This window comes from Corvus moneduloides, chromosome 1 (assembly GCF_009650955.1).
Source record: "Corvus moneduloides isolate bCorMon1 chromosome 1, bCorMon1.pri, whole genome shotgun sequence".
NCBI classification, from domain to species: domain Eukaryota; kingdom Metazoa; phylum Chordata; class Aves; order Passeriformes; family Corvidae; genus Corvus; species Corvus moneduloides.
In genome coordinates this window covers 89,634,418-89,658,874 of record NC_045476.1, presented here as the reverse complement: position 1 = coordinate 89,658,874, position 24,457 = coordinate 89,634,418, and the positions used below count along the sequence as shown (strand labels likewise).

Below are 24,457 nucleotides of genomic sequence, written 5' to 3'. Positions count from 1 at the left end.
ACTTGTGTCTTACCCACTGTATTTGTTGTGCCCCCTTCAGTACACATGAATGGCTTTCTCTTTACTGCAGTCATGAATGCTACACCTAAAAATCCAGCCTCTTCATCCCTGCATTACTTAAACTCTTACAAGTGAAAGTAATGAAAATATCAGACATGTAAATTAAGAATGAAGAATTTATTTTATCACTCAAGAACCTGCTGGAATACTCACAACTATTCAACATAAGGAATTGCTTTAAAAAAAAAACAACTGTGACCAAAACAATAATGATCTACAGATGAATCTGAAAACATCACACAGCAGTCTCTCACCTTACTTAAAGATCGTGTTTAAAATTCAGAAGTCTATCTATGACCTCCAAAATATTAAACCATATATTCTGACTTCAAAAATTGTGGTCATATATAGTTAAGAAATAAATAATAAAGGAAACATTCTTTCTCTTTAGGTGTTCATCCTCTAGGAGAATATTTACATACACACAGTTCTGTCGTGTCTCTCCCACAACCCGCCCACACACATACAGACATCTATAGAGAGAGTGAGGAACATATGCTCGTTACCCTATCTGAAAACAAACACAATAACTAACACCTGTACTTAGTAATTATGTCATAAGAAAATCCTATCTTATTTCTACAGGTCATTCCAGTGGGTTTTAAAGAAACCTGCTGCCGACAGTCATTAAAAAGCCTGTGTCCCACTATACTTCCAGAAACAGGAAGAAGAGAGCAGAATAATGGAAACAAAGTCAGTACAGACCTTCCCCATACAACACTCATCAGAGCCTACTGTAATTTGCATAACTATTCAAGTAATTAACCAAACCATAATACCTGAGCTCTGTTTCTCCTCAAGCTTTACATTCCCCTGATACAAGGAAAGAACTTTTCTTCAAGCTTGTTTGGCCAAACTCAACTGGAACGCTACAAGCAAAATAGAGTAATGTGAAATAAATCACACTCCAACCTGCCAACAGGCTGCATGTTTATATATATTATCAGAAAGAAGTCAGGATCTACTGATACTCCCAGCTGAAGTCAGCTGGAATTGTGCCACTGACTTCCAATCACACAGAACCATGCTAAACATCTCTGGCTAAGGCTTTGTTTTAATTCCTATGAAACATGTCAGATATTTTGATGCCACATAAAGAACAACAGTAATGACAGTAAGTTAGCCTTGCATAAAACCAGTAAATGTTTAAAATAAGTATGTTGAGACCTGCTTGAATAACAGAGGGTGCTCAATACAATTTAGTGCTTGTGACCACCTGCAGTACTATATCCAGGATACAATGCTAATTTTAGATTTCTGGATGAATGCCCACTGTAGGATATGCTATTTTTACTGAGTTCTGACATGTCTGTCCAATGGCACATCTCCATTTCTGAAGTGGTACTGAAAGGCTATTAAAGCTTCCAGTTACCACTTGGCTCAAAACTGCAAACTGTGAGTACTTTCACCAAACTGTTCTTCATATTCTGATTGATTTTACACAACAGAACTTACAAATAAAACCAGAATAAATAACTTAAAGCAGTATAACTGAGAAAATAGAATCAAAAATGTAACAAAGAACCCATGACGATACATGTATTACTGTATTTCACATAATAACATGGATTTTGGGGGCCACCATTCATCAAGTTTCAATTTAGACCTGTAAGCCACCAAGTACATTGAACAATCCAGATTTACATATGAATTTTTTTTATTTTTATTTTTTTTTTTTAATATATGAATACAAAGGTTTTTCCCAAGGTGGTATTTTTAACCAGGGTATAGGGTCAGCAAGTTTGGAATGAGCTTTAGCAGTTTAAGATTTCTACCTTTCTACTCACATGTGCTTCTTCCCTTTCCTGCCATTTTTCAAAAGGTAGACTGAGACTGTTCTGAGAGATGTCTTCCATTATGACATATTTAATACATATTTAATAATAGAGACTTAAATATGAGCATGGTATTTGGCATGCATCCTGAAGCAAACCATAGGACACATCTTCGGCCACTCTCCAGTGAGGAAAACTCAGTAGTCAGGGAGAAATGTCAGCCAGAGACAGTTACATGAAGCATGAAACCCCCTGAGAAGGAAAAAGCCTTTATTTATTAAATTAAATGCAAATTTTTCATTCTAATACTTCTGATCTGTTTTTGTGGATTTTATCAGGTATGCTTAATTAAACCCACTCATCAACACCAACTTTGTTCAAAAGAACAATTAATGAATAGGGCACAGAAGCAGCTTAGCCCTGGAGGAGTCTCTGACATTTATTTGTTCATAGTGAAGACTGTTCATTAATTGCTCCCTCATTCTAAGCCTCTAAATGATATTTTTGACACAATACTACAAGTCATTGTGACTTATTTCCCAAGCTAGCAACATCTGCACTACATTAAGTTAATAAAACTACCTTTGAAAGGATTTCAAGAACATATTTAAAGACATAGGGGAAAAAAGGAAAGTCTGGATGTGCTGACAGTGGAATAAAGAAATTGTATTGAATTTTTTACTATATTATCTCACAGTACACTTTGTAGTACAGATAATTTAAGAAAATATTTTGTGTTCCATATTCACCATAATAAATGGAACTCAGGCAGAAGTCCACCATGATTTTCCAACCTATTTCAACTGTGTTCCCACACCAAACTAAGCTGTAATGTTTCATAGGTCTTCTGATGATCATAAGTTGTCAGACAAATGGGAAGATTGGCTTTTTGACTGCTTTGGTAAAAAACATTACTTTTTTAATTTTTTCAGAAATAAAAGGTGAAGAGTAAAGAGTCTGGCTCTGGGTTATGAAGTAACCACACTAAACCACACAAAGATCTCTGCTGAAGATATAAAACAAAGTTGTATCATTTCACACTGAGTGCATGCTTTAATTTATGGGATGGCTTTGCCGACCTCTTCTGGGTTCCAGAAACCAGGGTGCATTTTTTAAGTTTGAAATATTAACTTGTTTATTTCCATAACACATCTATAGGACCATATCATCCCTATTAGACTTCCACTGCAAAGCAGATAATAATTCACAAAAGAAACACAAAACAAATAAAAAACAAGGTACATGAAGTTCATACCTGGAGAACAGCTGAAAGCCCTGTAGATCCACAGACCTTCAACATGCAAATGAGAGCAGTGTCCACTCTCAGAGCTGGTGACATTACTTCAATTAGCCTGACCCAGTTTTCCAACCTGGAATTCAGTTTCTGTAGGTCCTATTATATAGCAACTCCTCCTGCCTGGCAATTATTTACATTAACACAGCCATCAAGTTTCACGCAGTTACGTGTATGAGAAACTCTGTGTTAAGCATTCATTAGCTAATTGTATACCTCTAAGTACTTAAGAAAAGCAGTGCAGCAGCAGTGGATATGCTTAGCTGGAACACAGGTTTTTGGTCTATTCCAAAAGGAGAGTGACGCTGCAGCAGTCAGGGTGAGACTACGAGGGTAACACTGTGCCCCCCAGCAGGGTGCCAGGCGTGTAGTGCTGGAGGGAAGGGAGAAAGGCTTTCACAACTTTGCAGTTGCCCATCTACTAGCTCCCACCACATTGTTCTCCTATGGCACACGGGCTCTGATTTCCTCTGAAGCCTTCCACTCTCACTCATCCAAAACATCCTATCTCATCTCTTATTTCTACCAGCTGTTTCTCCCCTCTTGGCCACCACCTACATCATTATCTTTGCTCCTTGAATGATGCATTTAAATAAAAAGAAAAAAACTCCACCCACCTACACAACAGCAGCTGCCCTTCTCTGTCCTGAGCTTCAGGACACAAAGCAACAGGAAAAAAACTGACAGCTCTGAGTCCTGCTAGCCCAAGCCCCGCTGCTTGCTCAGAGTTCAGTGACAGCAATACACTCAGCCTGGGTGACAGGAATGCAGGAAAGGTGACCTGCATGTCTCAGATGTGATAGCAGTAACAGGGCGTTTAGCAACCTCCTGATGGCAACCTTCGGCTTGCTCACAGACACAATTTCACCTGCTGGGACACATCTTGGCTGACTCACTGCAGAGTGAAAGCAGAGAAGTGTAATTCCACCTAGTTACAAAACTCACAACAGATTCTTATCGTTGATGGATTAGGAAGAGAGGGATCAGCTAACTACAGCAGCACTGCTAGAGAATCATTTGTTCATTAATACATTTACACACATTTAACCCAGAAGCAGAATGCAGGAGCACCCCAGCCTGCCTTACACCTTAGGCATTGTCCTGCACAGGACAGATCTAGCAGAACTGAGCCAAATTACTAAGCAGTAAAGCAAGGGATATCCCAATTTGGCTTTGCCTTCAAATGTACACACAGCAAAAACGAGCTCAACAGAGCATAAGAGCTCATTTTATCGGCTGCGCTAATCTGAAATGTAGATAAACTGTGTAGAACTTTTATTTCCAATTTTTTTTAACATGAAGCAGAGCTAAATGTCAACCCTCAATATTCCACACCTCTTCATTAACATTAAGCAACATAACCTTTAATTAAGAGCCCTACAAAAGTAACATATTACTGCACTTTATCTGAAATAACATGTTAGGAGCTATTGATGCCACTTTCAGAACTACACAGTAGTTTGAGGCAGCAGAATCTGAAGACTTTAGAAATTAAAACACAACAACTGCACTTAAATCTTCCAGAACACAGAGACTTAATCACAGCCTGTAGTAAGAGTGCATGGCAAGATATACCATCAAATCAGAGACAAACTATGAAAAAACATTTGCACTTAAAAGTGTTCACCAGCTTTCAGAAAAGTATATTAAAACCTCAAGTATCTGTGTACATTAGTGTAGTCCAATTAGCCTGTCCATGTTTCTGGTTCATCTAAATTAACATACTTCATAATTTACGAAAATTCTTCTGATTCAATTGTATTTTCTGAATCCAGTTAAATCACTTAATCACATCTGCCTTTAAAAGATCCCACTAGTCATGAAAGATTCATTCAAAGGACATTTCTTTTATTCACTTTTTTTCACTCTCCAACAAAGCTTCACTCTCAGCTGCAGTCCAGCTTGCCAGAATAAGAAGTTAAGAAGTCTATGAATTTTAGATATTACACATAATCAATATTTGATACCAATAATTCTTTGTTCTTCAAAGAGATGAGCTCTTCAGAGCTCAAAATAAAACTATCAACTATCAGAACACTGTCCTGATCTCTGTTTCAATTCACTTTGTCTTTGGAAGAGCCCTGTGCACTAGCCACTGGACTGAAGCCAGTAAGTTCTTCCCAGCAGAAAGGCCTCTCTGTCCTTCCACTATTACTTTGTGGGATACTACAGCAGCAATTTGACTAAACAAATGAAGAGATTATTATCTATTATCTAGCCAGTGTTTGACAAACTGGAACAGACTGTTAAAATGTGGTGAATGCATGCATGTGTGTAGAGAGGGGGGGGGAAAAAGCTTACCCCCAAACAAGCACCCCTACATATCTGTGTAAGAACTGTAAGGTGAGGTTAATTTTGACCATTAATAGAGTAAGCCAGGAAGTTTATAAATTCTGTTTGCAAAGAGTTCTTTAGGAAATTACAAGTGTCACAGATACATTTTACTATTAATATGAATCTTTTAAATTATATATAAGTTTTGCTGTCAGGAGGGAACATTACTATGAACCAGTTATCTCGCTAGAATAATTTTGGTCACTGAGCTCCACCCAACAATTACTACGCAGAAATTATTGCTCAAATTAGTTCTGTCTAGCACAGCCTTCATTTAATTCAGAAACATTTATCACACATTGCTAAAGTATCTATCAACACTATAGTTTTACTATAGAGATGTGTTATACTTCATTTTCCTTTGATGGTTCAGAACCTTGAGCAAACTGAACATGTCACCTGCAGGTTACAGGCAGCTGCCAGCCAAAAGAAATACCAGAGGAAGGCAATTAGCTTGTGTCTCCAGCCTACTTTATGCCACACTCGTAAGACACCAGAATCATTAAAGCATGGAATGATTAGGCTTGGAAGGGAGTTTAAAGATCATAGAATCATTAAGGTTGGAAAAGACCTCCAAGGTCATGGAGTCCAACCTTTGACCAAACACCACCTTGTCTACTAAACCATAGCAGTAAGCACCACATTCAGTGGTATCTTGAACACTTCCAGAAACCGTGGCTCCACCACTTGCCTGAACAGCCCACTCTGATGCTTACCACCCTTTAGGTGAAGAAATTCTTCCTGATGTCTGACCTGAACCTGCCCTGACACATCTTGAGGCCATTTCCTCTTGTCCTGTTACTAGTTGCCTGGGACAAAAGGCCAACCTCCACCTTGCTACAACCTCCTTTCAGGTAGATCATGTAGTCCCAAACCCCCTACCATGATCAGAGAACCCTCCACTAGACCAGGTTACTGAGAGCCCCATCCAGACCGGTCTTGAACACCTCCAGGAACTGGGAGTCCACAACCCCTCTGAGCAATCTGTTCCAGCGCCTCACCATCCTCCCTCACAGCAGAGAATTTCTTCTTCCTATCTAATCTAAGCCTGCCCTCTGTTATCTTAAGGCCATTACCCCTTGTCCTGTCATTACATGCCCTTGTGAAGAGTCCCTCTTCAGCTTTCTTGTAGGTTCCCTTTAGGCACTGTGAGGTGCCACAAGGTCTCCCCAGAGCCTTCTCCAGGCTGAACAGCTCCAACTCTTTAATCAGTCCTCACAGGAGAGGTGCTCCAGCTCTGCTCTCCTCTGGACTCATTCCAACAGGTCTGGAAACATTAGAAACTTGGCAAGAGTTAGCAGTAAATCTTTCAGGAGTTACTGAAGTAGAACTTTAAGTAAGGAAGGTTTAAAGAAAACAGTTCAGAGCTGATATTTAAATACAAAATACAGAGTGTACAGAATCTTTTCTACAGGACTGCAAGTATGAAAATATTACTGCCAGAAGTATGAGAAGTATCTTACCATTTCAAGGATTCTGCACATTGACTTGCATCCTTCGCTTCCCATGCTGAGCTACAGTGGAACGCACTGGGAGTGATCATACCAGACAAAACCGATTCCATCCGTAGATGCCTTGGGGCAAGGATACTGTATTTCCATTCGTTTTTGAACAGCTAGGTATACCCCCAGAAAAACTGGATAATGGAAAATTGATGCAACAGCTTTCTCTGTCAATGAGTTCCTGGGGCCAACATATAAATGTTGTCCAGAAAAACTGGATTCATTACCCAGTGTGCAACAAGCCAATAATTACACACTCAAAAGAGATATTGATTATTTATTTCAGAGCTGCACAAGCCTGGGTGCTCAGTGATACTACACAAATCAAGCACACCATCAAAACTTTTTACTATTTATACATTTTAGCAAACAGAGATTTTTTTAGTGTTCCTTGGCTACAAGTTACATAATTCTCTTATTAATTAGTGTTCTATCTTCTATTGGTAAATGATTCTCTTGCTTCCCATGCTAATTAGTCCCATGCTCAGTGTTTCTCTTCTTTTGAGTCACTGGGTTTCTTGGGTTGGTGGTCTGTGAGTTGGTGGTTGCAATCTGCCCCTGCCAGAATTACCTTTTACCCAGACAGAGCTGATTTCAGCACAGATGCTGAGTTGGCTTTGGTAGTTTCTTCATTGTCTTGGGAGTTCCGCCAGATGTCTTTGTGGCCCTTAAATTCTGCATTCTGTGTGTCTCCTATCAGTGGTGGACATCCTTCTTCCCAAGGTTTGTTAACCTCCCCCTAGGTCTGAGATCACTGAAGCATGTCAAGCCCTAAACCTTAACAAGGCAATTCTACCAACAAGTAATTTGTTCTTCTAACACCTGGACATCACTTAGAGCTTGCCTGTTAGCTGCCATCTGTTTCATGCATTAAATCTCCCTTCTTGTTGACTAGGCTTGAAAGTATACAAGGATGAAACATCAATGAACATTCTTTTTTGAGAAAATTTTACATATTCCACATTTTGCAACATAACTACTCCAGTTATAAGCCCAAATGCTGTTTAAATGGTGAATCTTGGGAACTACTCTGGCAAAAAGAAGCCAAATGAAACATTTCAGAAGAAGAAACTACTAGGTTATATACCAGTTGCCATTGCTAAAGCTGAAGGATCCAGATCTTCTTCTCATCACTTTCTCCCTAATCAGCTGACTGCAAGAGCAATTCCAAACTCCTTTCAGTCACAGTATGACACATAAACCTGAACAACATAATATTAAGTCTGGTGAAGTCAAATCCTTACAATTCAGTCACGAAAGTAAGGCTCCTATGAGCACTCTAGTTAACACCACCCTAATGTTTGTAGGACAAGTGATACAATTATGGAAGTAAACCCAGATGCTCTTATGAAGCCAAAGGTTGTGGTTTTTTCTCAATGTTTTGGGATGAAAGATGGCATTAGAAGTACCTACAAGACAACACAAGTGATATTCAGGAACAGACAGTTTTTTTCGAAGACCGATCATTCGAATTATCAATTATCTATAGATACTAATACAAACACAGAAACATTATTCTTCAAATGAAGATTGATTTGTAGAAAATAAGTTTTTATGTGGAAGCAAAAACATTCAACACATGCAAAATTTCTTATAAGGCTTAGAAAGTTTTAGTTACCAAATAATCAAGGAGACAAGGTACTCAGACACCATAAAGCAACACTTTTCACAATGCAGAAAGTGGCAAGAGAAGACAAGCACTCAGCTTAGCAAGAAGCAAACTAAAGCTGCTAGTTAAAACCAGAAATCTCTAGATCCTCAGGTTTCACCTATAATCAGGTTCTCTAAACTAGATCTATGGCTACAGGTAAGTCTTTGAAGGTGTCAGCTTGTGCAGAGAGCTGGGAAAAGGCCTGGTGTCAACTGCTCCACTCACTTTTAATTCCATTTTCAAAATTTTCAGTGTTGGCATTGTTAGAAATTTGGGGCTTATAAAAAAGATCAAGGTTGATAAGAGTAGCAGGGGAAAAAAAAACAAACCTCTTGTTTAAATGACTTTTTTAAGGGAAATGCTAAATCCCAAAAATAAACAAATACATGGAATTAGAAATCAGGTCTGGTTTATACAGAATTCACAGTAAATCTGAAAGGTAAGTTAAGCACATGAATTGTTCCCCACAAACAAACAGAGCTCCCTACATTTCCAGTTAAACAAGTTTTATATTTCCATTTATTAAAATATTAGTGATATGCCTCTGCAACAAACTAGTTCTTTTTTTAGCCTTCTGGTAAAAATAAGCAATTACAACACAGCAGCTCTACAAGTGAAGCTGAAGGACAAGCTTTGTCAACAGTCATCCTATAAAAAGACTAATGTGTCTTTTTCCCAAGAGGCAGATAGCCATTGCCAGCAATGAGTTCACAGGGGTACTCTAAGAAAAATAATGTTTGCTCAAGTTATTTTAAGAGCACTTTATGGTTATGGGTTTGAGAGAAAAATATAAAGACTCAAATATAAGAATTAAGTGTTTAGTTCAAGATTATTTTTCTTCAAAATTCAACACTGATCTCATTGGCCTTCAGATTAAATAAATTTGCAAAACAATCTCTCCTGACAGTTACAGATAAGTGAGCAAAAAAAGAATGTTCTAATCAAAGCTACTTGCAAGCTTGCTTAAAGAAAGAATACTGATGGAAAAAATCAAGTTCCTCCACCCAGACCATTAATTTAATTTAAAACAACAGACAACAATGGCAAAAAGAACAGCAATTCAGCTCTAGAGCCCAGATCTCTCTTTTTCCTGTTGTTGCTAGTTACATCTTTTTTTTTTTTGTAGCCAGCCATTAAAGGATGATGCCCAGGCTTCACTGGTTTGCCTTCTATACTAAAGATTTAACTAATGCTTAGGTAAAGAGTCTGACGCTACGCGCTCAGGAAAGCAAAAGAAGATAAACTGGAAAATCTAGCAACTTTCTTGGACAATTCAAGAAAGTCTGTAAACTCTGACCAAGATTTACAACAGAATTACATCAGTTAGATAAGCCTCCAGAGCCCAGGGTAGCAGCATTTTAGGACTTCTACCCATATGCATCAAGAGAAGTTTTTCTTTCCACAAACACCAGCTTCACCTCTTGCATGTCTCTAGAACTGTACACCTGAACTCATGCTCCTGGCACATAAATGTAGAAGGGTTTTGCAGCTTTGTACTATCAATTCCAGCAGCATGTATCTGAATCCACGATCATTTTTGAATAGAGTAAGGTCTGGCAGACAAGCTCTGGGAGACTGAACTTCAGTATTTAACAGGTTATTACCCTGAATTTCCCCACTTCTGCCACACTCAAGGGCAATGCAAGGAGGCGTTGCCTCTCAGGTACCTCACTCCTCAGGAGGCGAGTTTAGACTGCTGGTAAAGACAGGCATACAGCTGTGCCTCAGCCCATTTGCAGCCTCCACAACAGAGCTTGCTGCCTGATATAAAGCTGACATAACAAAAAGCTGTCTGGATACACTCTAAACCACTCAGGCAAAATCCTACACATTTCCATGTATTTGAGGGACCAATCCGAATTTTATTCTTCACACACAATCCTCCTCTCCCCTCCTTCCTCACCTGACAATAGTCAATGCACACCTGCAGTTACAGTGAGACCAGCACCTATGGGGCCTTACTGGGATCGGGGCCATGGGTACTTCAAAGGCAACGTTTAAAAGAATCAGTTCCCTTACACTGTGGTTCCACACAAATAGCTATGCTGGCACAACTAAAAGGACCCAGTAGGCAACTGACTGACACAGTCCCAGAATTGCCAAGGAGGACAACAAACTACAACAGCACTCTCTGACAGCACAGCATCCTCCATCTATATCTGCCTGCCTTCGGAAACACAGCATACCATGGCCTTCAGGTCACAAAGAGAAGTTGTTAATAGAGGACAGGAATAAAGGGGGTTTTCTGGTTGGTTGGGCTTTCTGAAGTATTTTATCAAGAGCCAGGACATGGATTTACAGTGTCAGAAAAAGAACACAACACACAACAGCAGCACCAACACCATCTTTAGCAACTTCTGCATCACAGCTACTGAGGAGGACCATAAGAATTATCAGGCTCTTGGCCTACCTCAGGTTGATCTGCCTTGAAGGGAACTATCAGAAAACTGTCCAAAGCTGAAATCCCATCTTTTGGCTAAGCTAGGAGTCCCACTGTGCAACACTGGGTAATATAACATCAGACACTAGTAGCAATTTTGTGTTCGTACTGTCTCCTAGACATTTCAGTATCATTGCTTAGGTTTAAAAAGCAAGAAGGAAAAGCATGCACTGGAGCATGAGAAGCAGCCAAAATTTGGAATACACACATGCAGTTTATATGACAAAAACTAAGAAAACAACCATATATCCCTATTGCAAGTTCAGAATAAGAAAGCAAGTGAGACCATCAAGAGAAGAGACCATCAGCAACTGAACTCAAGTAATGTAACAGCCCAATGACTGTGGATAATCTCTTTTCACATTCTTCAGCTTTGACTATGACTTAGTAAAGAAACCCTAAAACTCTGCCAGATTTTGAGAGACACAAAGCAATACACATGACCTATAACTGGCATGGCCAGGAGTTCTTCCTCAAGTACTTGGCGATGTCACTATCAGACAGGGTCAACATTAACATTTCATCCCACACTTTTTCTCCCACAACAAGGTCATTTCAGCCATGCTCCCAGGGTGCCCTTCATAACTAGGGAGTTTGGCAATGCAAATGTTAGTGGGCTTCCAGTGAAAGCAGGTCACTGAAATGACACAGATGGTGAAAAAACATGTACAGACAGTGAAAGAAAAAGGCAACAGGAATTTCTGAAGTGACTTTATGTTAAAGAAACTACAGTGAAGAACAACTGCCTAATAGTTTTTAAAATTACAAACAAGTACTCATTCACATGCCTTTATCTGTGGAGTTCACCAGTACTAGAAATGACTGATTCAGCAGTAAGATTACTGTGGGTCAGAAGACAGGGCCCAAAATTATTAAAATATTCTCCCCCTAGCTACAGAGGCCTTACAGTTAATTTTATATTAAGCATTCCTGACTCCCAGTTAAACCTAGGTCGAACCAGAAACCACATTTCAATAGCATTCTGGGTGTCCAACTAGACTAGCAATTCAGAGAAGGACAACAGCACCAAAGATAGCAGCTCAATTTTGAAATTTGGAGAGAGGTGGAGAAAAGAAATGGGAAGATCTCACAATTTTTTGTGGCCCATTTTTTCAGCCCACCCAATTCACATTATAAGCCAATCCTGCAGCCATCACATGTTCTCTAATTCATTCATCACATGTATTTAGCAATGTCTAATAATGTATCCCAGTATTACACAGAGAGAGGAGAGTAACAGGCTGCATTTCAGCATTTTCTAAGTTATAATTTCTCTGAGACTTCTCCTAAACCAAAAAAATACTGCTGAATGGATGCATGTTGCTATTAATGTAGCAAGGGATTAAAAAATCAAAATATCATACGCCAAAGATTCAGAGCTGCTCAATCAACGTGCCCTAAACGAAATTAATCTCCATCACTGAGGTTGGTAACCATGAAAAGATTGACCAGTTCTGTCAGAAATTAAGATCCAACAATTCTAAGGTATAATGGAGTGGAGGGATATATCCTGATTTTTTAAAAAATGGAAAAGGAATGAAAAGCTGTGTTATCTGGCTGTCACGCAAGAAATTTCATAACACAGATAAGCAAATTGGAGATAAGTCTGGAAATGATAGCGCAGCTGACATGCTACACAGCATTTAAACTTTCTGAACAAGTCATTCAAACTGTTGGCAAAGAAAAGATAATATTTGAAAAGATAAGTTTCAACAGTTGAGTTAAACTCAAGAGTTTCACTGCAAAGGCCTCGGTGCAGACTGTGTATCAACCCCAGTTTTCTGCTACTATCACTGATAAACATCAGCTTTTTTGTGAGTTGCCTGACTTTCTAATATATACTCGGACACCAGGAAATTTCTTCCAAAATCAATCTCCCCAAATGGAGATTGATTTTATTAATATATTTATGTATGGAGATAAAGAGTTGATACTACACAGCAGACAATTGGATTGCATCAAAGTACCCGAGGGAAAACATAAATTTGAGAATAGATGCATGAACAAATCCACCAAATGACAAGATTTAAGTGCTTCATAGTTTGTAATATACATTCTAGCAAAAAAAAAAATCAAGAGGACACTAATTAGACTGCAGTTTGGGGATCATTAACTTGGTTTACATTTGCTACCTTCCTGACAAATGTTAAGCAAATGTGCTATAGTTGGATGCAAACTGGAAAATTTCTTAAATATATCATAGGACAAATTTACAAAGAAAACTAAAATAAAAGCCCCAGCCCTTTTTTTTTTTAAAAAAAAAAAAACCAAACAATTTGCCGTTTCAGCAGCAACAGATTTAACGCAAACCGTACCTGAAATGCACAGCTCGGGCTGTGGCGTTCCCCAGGTGTCTGTAAGAACTGCAGAGAGCAGAGTGCCACCTGCCTTTCACGGGTCACAGCTGCAATGCTGCAGCCTGGAAATTAAATCCAGCCTACCGCCAATAGTTGGCAAACATACCTCAAAAGGGTCAGTCTGAGAAACGTTTATAGTGTTTGACAAAAACAAAACAAAACAAACCAAAAAACCCCAACAACTCATTCTTTTGAATCAGTTACAGCTTTGCAAAACTCATTAGGAGAGAAGGAACATTTAGGCCGTAACTTAACACTGTTTCCAAATAGGAATGTATACTCATGCCAAAGAGCATAAAAGGATGATAATAAAGAGAAACAGACGGATTAACAATAATTTGGAGAACTCTGCATTGACAAGAATGCCCATTAAACATTTCCATAAAATGATGTTACAGAAAAGGAGAAGCTCCTCAGTGCCGCTTCCTATAATTATGGCCACAGCAATAGCAATTCATCTCAGGAGCCATAGTAACTTCAGAACACACATTACCAAACATCAAGAGCATATCAAAATTTTATAAACCAGATGTTAAATCTAAAGCTAAATCGTATTTCACTGCTATTCAGAAGTCCATCATCACAACATATTAACCAATTACTAGATACTGCTTTACATGAAGTAGCACAGTATCGGATTTCACACACCCTCCTCCCCACTATCAACAGATAGTACTGGTAGTACACACCTACTATCCACTGATAGTACTATCAGCTATCCACTTACGTGTCCTACAGCACAGAAATCAGACCCAGCCAACACTGCTGATAAAACTGTTACAGCCCAGAGGGCAGAAATGGGTCTCTCTGCTCCTGCTCGCCTCCAGGAGCTCAGTTGCTCCCCTTGGCTGAATTCCTGCATGCAACCTCTAACACAAAAGCCAAAATTTGCAGGAGGCTTATGTTGTATTTCTGCAGTTTATAGATTGTAGTGTACAGTTACTCCCTGAAAAGTAATGAACTTCATTCATTGAAAATCCTGCGTCTGTGCAAGACTATATCAACAGAAGTCAGAATCCACGTGGTTTCCCTAAGTAGCTGGAGGAGAAGAAAGTTAAAAACAAACGACCACGCAACTCTTTCTTCCGAAAACAGCAGAGATACACAGTTACCACCCTCTGCATCTCTGCCCAACAGGAAATGGGTGCAACAAACATGCTACAACCATGTTTATGGATCATTACAAAGTGCACAGGCACTCCTACTACCTGTAAGTATTTTATGAAAACAGCACTAGTTAAAGATTAAAAGAAATTAGACACTTCAGATATTAATGCCCTCAGCTTTGTCAACCAAAACAAATCTGTTACAACATCCCAAGGAATAAGCAGTACAACTCAGAAGCCAGTGTTTACACTACTTAGTTCAAAACAACCTCTCGAACAGAGAGGTAAACTGCCACACTCCAGAGCAAAACCTTAGCTCTCAGCAGGACTCCTCGCAGCTGTTCAGCATTAAAATAAGAAAATGAGATGAATTCATTAGTAAACGTAATAAAGTTATATTATTGGTACCTGCTGGAGAGGAAGGTGGGAACACAGCACAAAATCCAGAAATCTACCAAAACCTTTCTCTAGACTAAGCAAAGTACCCAAGGCCATACAAGCCTTTCAAGGCAGCAATACACTTTAGATTGAGTATGTGTTATATATATGACATCACCAAGTTCAACAATTCTAAGTCAAACTTTACTGAACTGAGTCAGCCTTATATAATAACAACCAGGAGATGCTCAAACAGCTAGAAGTAAGATTTGATTGCAATTTCCACTATGAAAAAAAATCTACTTTACAGCACTCTAGCTGGGCTAGCATCACATCAGCCTTTTACACCAAAATTCAAACCAAGGGTGGTTTGTCAGCTTTCAGAAAGTAGGATCTTCAGACACACTACCTTAGGGCTCCCGGAACATGCTATCACTATAACTTTAACAACATGTTTTAGTTTTAGGATGTTTTTCTCAGCTATAATCTTGCAAATTCTAACCATCTTCACAAGGCTGCGTGTGCCTGCATGCACAGACTGCTCCTGCCAATAGCCTGGTTTGCTGAAGGAACAGATGCACTGACAGCTCCCCCCACTCCAGCTGCCCCCCAGGAATAATCCCGGGCAGATTATCGTTGTGTCAGTCTACAATGTACACTCAGCATCTGGAATGATAAAACAAACCCTAACAGTTGTCATTTATCTGTAAGCAAACCTCACAGAATGATAGATGTATACAACGGACTGAGGTGTTTCCATCTGCATCGTTGTAGAATGGTAAACTCAAACTCCCCAATTCAGAGAGTGCCGAAATACAGTCACGCCACAGACCGAAGGCAGTCCAGTTAAACAACAGCGAGAATAAAGAAGATAGGGGATTCAAATCATATTACGCAAACATCACACTGAAAACCCACGTTTCTCACACAACTGCCGGTGCCTTCCACGCCACTTCTCTCACCAGATGAGCCTGAGCAAACTTCACTTGCTGAAGTGCGATAAAACCCCTCCGAAACGTTCCGGAGCCAGCGGCTGCCTCTTCGCAGCCGGGGCTCAGCGACAGCAACGCACCTCACTCTGCTGGGCGAGAACACGCTCCGGCGGGCGCGACCGAGGGCAAGAGCGGCGCGGGGGTCCCGCTGCGCGGAGCACCCGCGGTCCGGGTTCCAGCCCCGCTGGAGATGCGGCAGCCTGCCCGTCTGTTTTTCTGGTCCCGAGCAAACAGCACCGTCTTCGGGGAGAACGGCCGCCCGCTCTGAAAGGCTCGGTGGACTTTCGGGGGTGGGGCCGGGCAATGCCCGAGACGGGCTCCGAGCGCCGGCAGCGCTCCCCGGCACCAGGGCCCGGCGGCCGCTGCGCTCCGCCGCGCTGCCGGCTCCCCCTGCCGGCACCCTGCCGCCGCGCCCACCCGGACCCCAGCCCTCCCGGCCTCCGAGCCCCCCGGAGCGCCCGGCGGACACAGGGGCGAAGCCCCGCGGCGCCCAGCGAGGCGTCCCCGGTCACGGACAGGGCGCCCGGGAACGCGCAGTGCCCGCGGCGCTCCGAAAGCGCCGCCGCCCGCAGCCCGAGCCCGGCGAGGAGGGGAGAGGGGCCGGCAGGGGTTACCTGGAGGCGCCGTGGGCTGCTTGCCGCGGGCGAGCGGGCGAGCGGGCGGGCAGGGGCTCCGCCGCCGCGCTGATGCCCGCTGCCGCCTCACGCCACCATGGCCGCAGCCCCGCCGAGCCGCCCGGGCTCCGCTCGCTCCCACCAAGTTTGCGGCGCGGCAGCTGCGCGCCTCGCGCGGCGGCCGGACCCAGCGCCCCGCCGCGGGGGTGGAGCAGCCGCGGCCGCCCGGCCCCGGCGATGCGGTGCGCGGCTCGGCTCGTCCCGCAGCCGGCGCTGCCCCGGGCTGGGGCGATCCTGCATTACTCCTTGCCCTCCCCCGCGCTCCCCCCTCCGGGCCAGCTGAGAAGTTGCAACTGGTTGAGATACTTGTCCTTGGGGTTTGGGTTTTTTATTTCCTTTTATTCCTTAATCACCGCAGCTCACAAAAACATGACCTGAGGCTGCTCCTTTACCATCAGATCTGAGCAGGGGCGCCCCAGCGCCAGTACCACTAAGCACAACAAATCCCGGCGAGCTGCAGCAAGCGACAGCAGGAGGGAGGGGAGGCGGTGGGACACGGGCAGCGCCGCCGCTGCCCGGGGCTCCGGGGCCAGGGGAATGTACGAAAAGCGGGGAGCAGCACATAGAGGAGGCGAAGGAGAGCCGGGCGCCAGCGACTGCCCCGGGATGGAAGGGGCACGGGATCGCCACGGGAGCTCCCAAGCTGCGCGCCTGCCGGGTCTCCTCACCCCTCACACGCCATGCCGCAGTCAGTCAGTCAGTCAGTCAGCCCCAGTGTTCCGGCCCCGCGTCTGCGGGGGCCGGCGTGGAACCACGTAGGTAACAGGAGCCCCGCAGCAGCAACCCCGGCCCCGCTGCGCAGGGGACCCGGCGCTGACATTTCTGCCGCCACGTAAGAGCCTCCGGCGAATCCCTCTCCGCCCCCTCCAGTCCCCTCCCTCCCCCCATGGCACGATCGACGTGTCAGCCCCAAAAGTTCATTTCCAGGCCCTGGGAGAGTCCTGTCTAAAGGTCCCGGGGCGTGCGTGGGACAGTAAGACGTGGCAGTGCGGGGCTGCAGCCGGGGCGCGCAGGCATCTCCCCCAGGTACGTGCGTTCGCATTTTCGCGCTCACCGGGATTTCGGCGCATGCCTTTGTGTTTTGTCAGCTCACCTGTATTAAACCAGGAGGTTATTTTTGTTCGTGTGTGCATTGTAATTAATTCCATCGGAGTTGTGTTTTTCTTTCATGACAGCATTTGCGCGTTTCTACTACAAGCTGCGACAGAAACTGACTTTTGTTGTTCGCAGCAAGAACTCCATTTAGAAGACTAAAAGCAGTAAGAGTTTATTAAAACAAATAAAACCATGGAATTGATCCTTGCTAGAGTAATCGTATAAAAATTAGCTAATTAAAACAACTAGCATCAAAACTTATCAGCAAGCCAAATGCTGCAAATCCAAATTGCTTTAAACTTCCAGCTCAAGGGAGAATTTTACTTTGGCTAGAATATAAAAGAAACTTGTTCAAGTAGAAACATTAACAAAAGTTTGAAATTATCGTTAAAAATGAAGTCCTGGGATTTGGAACATTCCTTCTGATTACTTGTTGGTATTAAAAAAAACAACCCAAATACTAAAGGCCAAACTTTTTTTTTTTTTTTCATAGTCATGTAACCCTGACAGTCAAGGATGTTTCCTTATTTATAACAATAAGTTTGATAAGCCACTACTGTAGTTACTGTAATGCCTGGGGTCACTTTCTCATGTGATTTCCTTCCGATACAGAAAATACTTGTATAGAAATATAAGAATTCATTTTACATCTAAAAGTTGCCGTCAAAGTAAGTGCAGATATAAGATGATTCACGAATCTGTTAACTTCTTTGGAGTATTATTAAGACATATTTCTTCACATCAACAAGTTCCACACTTTTTATGTATCTCCACCTAGTACAATACATTTAGAGTTTCTTTTTAAAGAGGAGATATATTTATTTTTCCAAGTGCTGTGTGAAAAAAATAAAACATCCTTACTTTATCTGTGAAAAGTAAGCACTGAGTATCCAAAACCAACTGCCAGCAAAAAAACCTATCAAAACTCACCACTTTTATATCTTTATGTCATACTGTGTTAATGGCATACAGTGCATTCTAAGAAAAATTCCACTGGAATCATATTGACTCTATATCAGCCCCAGAGCTTTTAAGTCATGCACTTCATAGCTCAATACTAGTTTCATGGAAGAACAGTAATGATGTCAATGCTTAATTTTATTTAATTTTATTTGAGAAGCTCAAGGGCAAAGATGTCTGAAAATGCCTGTGAGATTAACCATGTTTGAAATAAAGGTACAAAATGTAACATTTTTAATCTTACATGTAACTCTGTGCTGTGTCTAAATGATAGAGTTAAACCAGATGAGTTGAGTGAGTGAGCCTAGCCATTTTAGACGATGCAATCCCCAGATGTACCCTTGCAAGTAGGTGCTGAGGTTTTTTTGTTTCTTCACAAGTTGCACAGTGGTGTCTCAATCCTAGGCTAAGCCTCAGTGTGTTACTATATCCAAAATAATTTAAGATATTCTAATATAATCTAGGAATATTATGCTAAAGGCAAGGGAGAAAGCAGAAAGAGAAGCTCTGTTGTCTGTTTTAAGGAAGGGGAAAAAAAAGAAACCTCTCAGAAGACCAAGTCCATCCCATCCAACTTTTCTTCCAGTATGGAGCTCATCCTCCTCCTCTGCCTTGTATTTTCCTGACATTGTATTTCTCACTGATAGTAATTTTTGATCTCTCCTTCCAACAAAATAGAGCCCAGCGTATTAAGGGATGGCAGCATGTGGAAGCAGTAAAGGTACTGCAGTTGGAAGAGGAAAGGCTGCACAGCACCTTCAGGCTTTTGGCCAGTTTGGTGGAAAGCCAGATTTCAGCTCATTCCTGTGGTGGCAGGATATAAGGAGTGTTAGAAAGCAGGGAAGGGGGTGGATTTCCATCTGTTTAGGTGGGAAAGTCACAGTGTAAGGGAAGGCCTGTCTTCACATTACCCATCGAAGAATCTTGAATAGTAAGCATCTCTCGCCATTTAGAAAAACAAAGTCAGATCCAGTAAATTGAAAGTTTAAGTTGGGTTAAAAAGAAAAAAAAAAAAAAGAAAGAAAAGGAAGAAGGTGTTAGCTTCAGTAAAACTGAGCCCTGAGTTATGCTTCCATCATAGGGAAAGGACTTTCCTTGCTTCACAATCACAGAGTTCAAAGTCTTTATTACCACTGCATGTTGCTTTTTCCAGACCATTGAAAACATTAGTCATTTTTTGTTTAATTCATGAGAAACAGGCAGAGGAAAACTTTGAAGTCTCACAGTTAATTGCCTACTTTTGTGTTTTTTAACCACATCATTTATTACTTAGGAGAAACCCTACTGGTGGCCAAAGCCTTTCCAGAGCAGACCACGCAGGAGGATGGTGCATACAAACAAGCTGCCTTTCCTGAACCAATGCTAAAGAACAGAGAGTTTGTGCAGTCTGGTGTCTTGAATTCACCTGACTTACATGACATTGTTGAAATACCTAATCATCAGATCTACATTACTGTTTCTCCTTCTTTCCCACTGAGATTCAGGAAAGTATTTGCCCTGCTTCATTTGAGTTGAGCGAGCCCTTAGCATTCCCACCTGCATTGAGCAGCATCATCTTCCAAGGCTGGATCACCATGAGTCTGCCATATTTAAATACCAGGCACCTGTGATATTGTTATGTGTAAAAATAGGAACGACGTCTTCGTCCCAGGGAAGCAGATGACCCAGAGGATTTAAGTTTGCCATCCTTGTCCTCAGATGGGTCTGGTAGGGAAGGACACTGTTAAAAAGCAGGCCAGGAAAGGCTGTAGCTGTGTGCCCAGTAGCAGACAAAGGGCAAGGCCAGACTGAGCATAATTTTAATTGTCTTAGCAAAAGACACCATTGCAATACTTGATTTAAATCATAGGGGAAAAAATGCCAATAGTTACAAACTTTGCTGTTTTCCATTAAATTACTGTCTTGTGTTATGTGCTGTATTTGAAGGTTAAACTGACTGTTCTCCATAATATCTATGAATTAAGGAAAGCTAGGTGAGAGCCTAAAACTTGAGTTTATATTTGTGATCAAAAGACAACAAAATAATATTTCTCATGGCATTTCTATTATTAAGGCTCTTTATAAACAAAATGGTTTATTTTTATGAATGCGTAAGATATTTTCAGCAAAGCTAGATAACAAAAATATATGTGCACTTGTATTTATAAATCTGTGAGCTGATTTTTAGTAATTGCTGCTTTCTTTCCATTAAAGTCTCTGACAGATAAGGCAGTTAAAGAAGTTATTATGTAAGTTCTAAATAAGGGCTATCTAACTTAAAGTCCCTAAAAGTAGTTAGATATTTGGTGAAAATGATGAGCTCTCGGGTACTGATTCATATGATCTGAAAATGCCATCCATTTCCTGATTCACCTTCATATCTCCTCCAGGAAAAAAAGAATATTAATAAAATATTACCGTCAGTCAAACAATTTTTATGTGTCTGTTTTTCTATCTTTCAGCCAATTCCCTGAATGGATACTTTCAAACTGAAGAGGAAGATAGGAGTGAAAATGAAGAATGCCTTGGAGAAATCCAGTCATAAAGTTGGAGGAGTAGAAATAATAGTAAATATTAATAACTCTGGTCTATTACATAGACCAGAATTTAGACTGAAATGATGTAAAGTTACAAACCTAAGACATAAGGGCTATTAAATTTGAATCAAGATTCACAGATTTTTAAATTGATACGTAATAAAAATATTTGGGTTTTTTCCCTCTACTTTGGATGGTAATATATTCTGCTGCCTTACACAACTTTCTTTTACAGGCTTAAATTTTAATTTAAGTTTTCTTTTTTTTTTTTTTTTTTTTATATTAGCCCCAAGACACCTCTTCAAACTAAGCCAGGATATATATTAGCAATCCATTAGTTGCTCCTCTCTGTCTGCTTGTCCCTAATCATTAATATTGAATTCCTGTGTTACTACATCACCCAGCAGAACAAGTGGAATTTAGGTAGAGAGCACACACACACACACACACACATATATGTATATGACTTTATCACTGCCAAGAGGTCTAAAATGCAGGATATAGAGCTCATCTAGACTTCAGTTTTGTGCTGGCCTTTTTGGGGATGATTGGATAGAGAGGATACTTGGCATAACTCCTGCTTTCATAGAATTAGACCATCACAATTTCTAAAAGGAATTTTAACCAGCTGTGAATTCCTCATAACTTGGACAACATTTCTGTGGCATTGATCTAGCACTAGGAGCCCTCAAACAAGCTTACCAAATGGTGGTGGTTATCCATGCACAAGAATTTAATACTGAATTCTCAAAGTAGGCCAACATCTAAGTCACTTTTAAAAAGTGATTATCTAAATTAGTGCAGACCTATGTATGAACCTTCTTGCTTTGCTTTGAGCATATCGTAAGTCCACTAAAAATTGCACCTAAATTAAATAGAAATTAACAAAAAAAAGACTAACCAGTAATGGGTTTTCTTATACAGTGTTTGATTGTCTTTAATGAGATTTAGTTCCTCTGCCCCTTTAGTTAGGCACAGAGCATATTTATGTAACCAAGATGCTCTCTGCCTTCTCACTCTCCAAGACTGACAGTGAACACAATAAGGCAGATGTACTTGTCAAGAGGGGTTTTGTAGAAAGGGAGTCAGCAGCTTAACAAGATTTGTGACATATTGGAAGCATTTTTCCATTTTTCCAGCCATGCACTTCCTATCAGATCATTGATAGCAGCGATAACATTTACAAGTCCGGTTCAAGTGATTTTTTCCTCCGTTGCTCCTACACTGTATTCAGTTGCCCGCTCAGAAGGAACTAGATGGTGTTGTTTACAGCCAGTCTTTGTAATCTGGAATTGTTATAAAGCAAAAAGCTTAACAACTTGAGAGGGGCTATAGAAGCAGTAGTAGGGAAAGAGAAAAGAGAAAATAAATTAAAACTAGTGAGTGTTTGTTACTGAGAAATAAAAACAAATAACCAGCACACACGCACAAACACACACACTCTGCAAACCCTACTGAATTTAGTTACTTTGATGATTTTACTCAGACGCTAAAGCCCCCTCCTCACAGTCTGGTCTTCTGTTTTGTTGTTAGTTTAATGTCTAGTCTAATGACTAGAGCAATGAGAGTATAAGGAGGTACCTATGTCTTTCTCAATTTGAAAGGAAGCCCAGCCCGCAGTTCTGCAAAGTTTTTGTGCATCTTGGTTATCACTTGTGAATTTAGCAAGTGCCATTTTTTTAATGTGTTTCAAAAATTGCCTATGAGCACTACCAAAAATCTGTCAAGAATCTGGGTTGAGCTGAACTCTCTGCTGTCAAACTTTTAGCCTTCATTCTGTGCTCTGTCCCATAGTGATCCCCAAACCAGAGATCCCACCATTTCCCAAACAGCTGTGAGCCTTGCTGGAAAAGTAAAGCATATCCATTTATTGCAGGCAGACCATTTAAAAGTGCACAGCTGTTTTCTACTATGAGTTGTTTTTTCCATTCTTATATATATATAAATAAATCAGCCTGCATTGTGACATTGTCAGTTCAGGGTATAAGCAAGGTTATATTCCATAATGAACAAAAATTGGAAGTAGCACTGCAGGAAAATGGAAATAGGATCACTTGGTGATACTAATTTTAGTTGTATTGGGTTTTCATGGCAAGATTCTGGTAGTGGAGGGGCTACATGGGTGGCTTCTGTGAGAAGCTGCTAGAAGCTTCCCCCATGTCCAACAGAGCCAATGCTGGCTGGCTCTAAGATAGACACACCACTGGCCAGGGCTGAGGCCAGCAGCAATGGTGGTAGCATCTCTGGGATGTAATATTTAAGAAGGAAAAAAAAAGTTGTTGCACAGAAGTAATTGTGGCCACAGAAAAGAGGAGTGAAGATGTATGAGAGCAACAGCCCTGCAGACACCAAGGTGGGTGAGGAAGGAGAGAAAGGAGATGCTCCAGGTGCTGGAGCTGAGATTCTCCTGCAGCCCATGGAGGTCCACAGGGGAGTAGAGATCCACCTGCAGCTCATAAAGGCTCACAGGGGAGCAGAGATCCCCCTGCAGACCCTGGAGGGCTCCATGCCAGAGCAGGGGGATGTCCAAAGGAGGCTGTAACCCCATGGGAAGCCCATGCTTCTTGCTGCAGGCAGGACCTGTGGCCCCATGCAGAGAGAGAGCCACACTGGAACAGGTTTTTTGACAGGACTTGTGACCCCAGATGGGTCACGCTGGAGCAGCCAGATCCTACAGGAGTGCATCACATGGAAGGGGCTCACACTGGAGCAGTTTGTGAAGAACTGCAGCCTATGGGAAGGACTCATATATGACAAGTCCATGGAGGACTGTCTCCCCACACTGGAGCAGGGGAAGGACTCATCTCCCTGTGGAGAAAGTGGCAGGAGAAACAACATGTCATGAACTGTCTGTCACCCCCTTTCCCCATCGTCATGCACCACTGGGGCTGAGGTATAAAATCGGGAATAAAGTTAAGCCCAGGAAGGAGGGAGTGGTGGGTGGAAGGTGTTTTTAGGGTTTATTTTACTTCTCATTACCATACTCTTATTTTGCTTGGTAAAAATAAGTAATAAGTAATAAATAATAAGTTCAGTTAATTTCCCAAAGTTGTGTTGCCTGTGTTTCAGCTGTGACAGCAATGAGCGAGTGATCTCTCCTTATGTCCTTATCTCAACCCATGAGCCCTTCATTATATTTTTTCTCCCCTGCCCACTTGAGGAGGGGAGTGACAGAATGGCTTTGGTGGCTACCCAGTGTCTATCCAGGATCAAATCACCCACTATTACTACCTAACATTTGAGTGCTTGACTTATTGCCCTTAGCAATAATTAGCATTCTGTATAGTATAAGTTCAGTTATTAAATTTGTTGCCCTCTTATTC

The 24,457-nt window shown here is 41.4% G+C and overlaps 1 protein-coding gene, 1 long non-coding RNA gene and 1 other non-coding gene across 10 annotated transcripts in view; 2 read left to right on the top strand and 1 right to left on the bottom strand.

Moving 5' to 3' along the window:
- SEMA5A (semaphorin 5A) overlaps nt 1-16,614 on the bottom strand; it is a 318,391-nt gene extending 301,777 nt beyond the window's left edge. For 4 of the 6 annotated variants that reach the window (XM_032118114.1, XM_032118135.1, XM_032118097.1 and 1 more), the window contains exon 1: nt 15,970-16,205. The gene's annotated coding sequence lies outside the window, so the exon portion shown is untranslated. Of the gene's footprint in view, nt 1-15,969; nt 16,206-16,503 lie in introns of those variants that run through there. The other 2 variants (XM_032118104.1, XM_032118127.1) reach the window with 2 other exon arrangements.
- A 477-nt stretch (nt 16,615-17,091) lies between these two features.
- On the top strand, nt 17,092-21,321 carry LOC116448114. 3 transcript variants are annotated; one of them, XR_004241814.1, is made up of 3 exons: nt 17,092-17,395; nt 17,480-17,589; nt 21,060-21,321. It is a non-coding gene; the product is annotated as an uncharacterized LOC116448114 (long non-coding RNA). The 3 variants fall into 3 exon arrangements; XR_004241816.1 differs by having other exon boundaries at nt 17,097-17,395; nt 17,491-17,589; XR_004241812.1 differs by lacking the exon at nt 17,092-17,395 and having other exon boundaries at nt 17,415-17,589.
- LOC116436117 lies at nt 20,903-20,971 on the top strand. Its single transcript, XR_004236956.1, has one exon. It is a non-coding gene; the product is annotated as a small nucleolar RNA SNORD123 (small nucleolar RNA).
- Nucleotides 21,322-24,457: the final 3,136 nt, after the last annotated feature.